The 3,440-nt window shown below is 34.5% G+C and overlaps 1 long non-coding RNA gene across 1 annotated transcript in view; it reads left to right on the top strand.

Moving 5' to 3' along the window:
* Positions 1-3,440, top strand: part of LOC107751279 (uncharacterized) — a 15,243-nt gene that overhangs the window by 3,868 nt on the left and 7,935 nt on the right. The window contains exon 2 of the long non-coding RNA XR_001641222.1: positions 445-518. This is a non-coding gene — a long non-coding RNA (uncharacterized LOC107751279). The remainder of the gene's footprint in view (positions 1-444; positions 519-3,440) is intronic.

The following is a 3,440-nucleotide window of genomic DNA, read 5'->3' on the forward strand; positions in this document are numbered from 1 at the left end:
AGCTAGAGATTACTGCTTATAAAGTTTTAAATATGGATATTTTTCTTACACAAACACATCACTTCACTTCAGAAGGCCTTCATTAACCTCCCGGAGCTGTGTGGAGCACTTTTTATGATGGATGGATGTACTTTATTGGACTTCAAAATCTCAACACCCATTCACTGCCATTATAAAGCTTGGAAGAGCCAGGACATTTTTTAATATAACTCCGATTGTATTCGTCTGAAAGAAGAAAGTCATATTCACCTAGGATAGCTTGAGGGTGAGTAAATCATGGGGTAATTTTCATTTTTGGGTGAACTATCCCTTTAAGACCTATTTAGAGACCAAATATCATAGAGACCTAGCAACCACCCACAAACACCCTCTTGATGATCTTTCAAAGACAGTCAAGCCTTCACATCTTGCTGTTGTTAATTTTTTAAAACTGTTTTGAACTAGAGTCTCCATTGACTGCCCAGGGGCGGAGACATTTGGGCCATCAGTCCACCCTCTTTGAGTGACGGAGGCATCCCGTAAGTAACAACATCCCATAATTACACCACACGAGTCGTACCTGTTACTTCTTTGTTTTCCACACTGATGACAAGTGTCACACAGAATAAGCAATCTTTATTTTTCATAATTATGTGTTTTGATGAGATAAAATACAGGCCACCTCAAAACGTGTTTGTGGCAAGTTAAGGCATCATTTGTAAGATCTGTCTACAGGTCAGCATCAGTGTAAGGTTTTCGTGTTTCTCCTAATGAGTTTTGCTCTGTTGGGAGTGCCATCTGCCTAACCGTATAAAGAATAATTAACAAGCTGCTCATGAATAATTGAGCTCTTTGCATTAAAGTCAATTAGATTTCTGAACACAGTTGTTTCATGTAACACGTAAAGGACTAAAAACTAAAATTGGAACTAGTGAAAAAGAACCATGGTGCTACTGTCTTGTTTTGTTTTGGACATCTGTAACGAATCAGTCCACTGAAGGCGAGCATAGTGAGAACCCAAGTGCAGTTTTATTTACAGGTACTCCAAACATAATCCAAACAAGATACACAGACTTGACTTGATGAGGCACAAACAGACTAGACTCACCAACAGCGGGTTACAACTTCAATACACGACAAAAGACAATGGCAACATGAGGGCTACTTATAGCAGACAATGAGGGTCTCATGACAACAGAACCCCACATTACAACATGGTACAATGAAAAATACCATAGTTTTTTTTTTTCATATTATACCATGGTAATACCATGTGTGTGTGTGTGTGTGTGTGTGTGTTTCTTTTAGAAATAGTGTCATGAAATTAATACTGTACTTATTTGGACATTGTATCATGGTAATACTTTCTTCTTTAATATGATACCATGGTAATAACAAACATTTATTTATTTTATTTCTTTATTTTTTATAATGGTACCATGATAATACTATTTTGTAGTTTGGACAAGTATTGAACAATTTGAACAATGTATCTTGTAATACCATGTTTGTTTATTTATTTGGGGGGAAAAAATCCATGATCATTCTTTTTTTGAAGACAAGACTGTAAAAAAAACTGTATTCATTTGACCATTGTATCATGGTAATACTGTTTTTTTTAATATAATACCATGGTAATACAATATCTTTTGAATGGTGCCATGAAAAATAACTACAATTGTCATGATAATACCATATTCATCTGTTTTTTCTGCAACAATACCACAATTATTTTGTTTTACTTATTTTAATATTTTAGTTTAGTTTACTTTTGTTTTGACATGAAACCATTCATTACAACATGGTAATACTATGTTTTTAATATAATACCATGGTAATACCATGTTTTTTTTATGGTGCCATGAAAACAACTATTTGGACAATTGTCATGATAATACCACATTCATTTGGATATTGTAATCTTGTAATCATGTTTTTTTCTGCAACAATACCATGATTTTTATTTTTGTTTTGTTTTGTTTTGACATAAAACTATTCATTACAACATAGTAATGGTAATGGTAATGGCTATATTTTTAATATGATACCATGGTAATACCATATTTTCAGATGGTACTATGAAAATACCTTTTTCCCCATTATAATAAGTATTATTATAATACCATATTCAGTTGGGCATTGTATTATGGTAATACCTATATTACCATAATAATAATAATAATGCATTACATTTTTACACATATTATGACGATGCCAATATTATGGGACATTATAATAAAATTAAAGTCTATTAAAATCTACTGGATATACCATGGTAAGTGCCACATTTTTGTAAGGGGAAGGTAAAGCTGCTGGAATCTGCTTGTTGACCTTTGAAGTAACCTGGATGAACTTCCTCACACCTGATTGGCTGATGAGCCCTCACACTCCCCGCCCCTTTGTGAATTATGTTTTGTTTAATAATACAGATTACATATTATCTGAGGAAAGCCTCATCTCTTACACCAAACACACAAACTCGTGCTGATCCGTCAGAACCTCTGAAACACCGTTGTGTTGTCCAGCGCTTGAATGATTTGCTGAACTGCCAGTTGGTGGTCATTTAGGTGTAATTGTTTTTGCTTTTTGAAGCATGTTGGCTGAGGTTGTGGTGAGATGAGCCTGACCTCCAGCTCTCAACACACCTGGACTGATCTGTGTAATGGTGCTTTTAGCGTCTGGTGCGAGTGAAGCTTCATGCCACCTTGGGCAATATCTGCACGGTAGGCTGGACACATGAATTCTTGAAAGAGATGCTGCACCGTCTGCATGTGTGTGAGCAAAGACACATGACTAGATGAGACCATCTGACATGAACAGTTTCATGAGGTCTCCTGATCTGTGCTCTAATTGTTGCTTTTGCTGGCAAATTGTCTGCTTTAATGACAAAAAAAACAGATCTTGAGATGGTCTCAAAAACCATCATGGTATTTGGATTCATTCTGTAAATATGAATATTAATATGCATCGGACTCAGTGTGCAAGTTTTCTGTGTGTGATGATTTTTTAGGATGACGAATAAAAAAAAACGCATATGAAAATTTCGGACTCATGTGCAAGGACCTTAATTCTTGAACAATTTAAAAAAAAAATTATTTCAAAATTCTTAAATAATTAAATTAAATACTCCAAACTTGAATGTTATTGTATACTTTAGTAAGAAGTAAAAATGTGATCACCATTTTAAGAAATTGTAGTTAGCATTGCTATTAAATATGGTATTGCTGTTTTGAATATTTTATTTTTCCTTAAAGGGGTCATATGATGTTGCTAAAAAGAACATTATTTTGTGTATTTGGTGTAATGAAATGTGTTTATGCGGTTTAAGGTTCAAAAACACATTATTTTCCACATACTGTACATTATTGTTTCTCCTCTATGCCCCGCCTTTCTGAAACGCGTCAATTTTTACAAAGCTCATCGGTCTGAAAAAGCGAGGTGAGCTGTGATTGGCCAGCTAT

This window comes from Sinocyclocheilus rhinocerous, unplaced genomic scaffold (genome assembly GCF_001515625.1).
Source record: "Sinocyclocheilus rhinocerous isolate Xijiao unplaced genomic scaffold, SAMN03320098_v1.1 scaffold872, whole genome shotgun sequence".
Lineage (NCBI taxonomy): Eukaryota > Metazoa > Chordata > Actinopteri > Cypriniformes > Cyprinidae > Sinocyclocheilus > Sinocyclocheilus rhinocerous.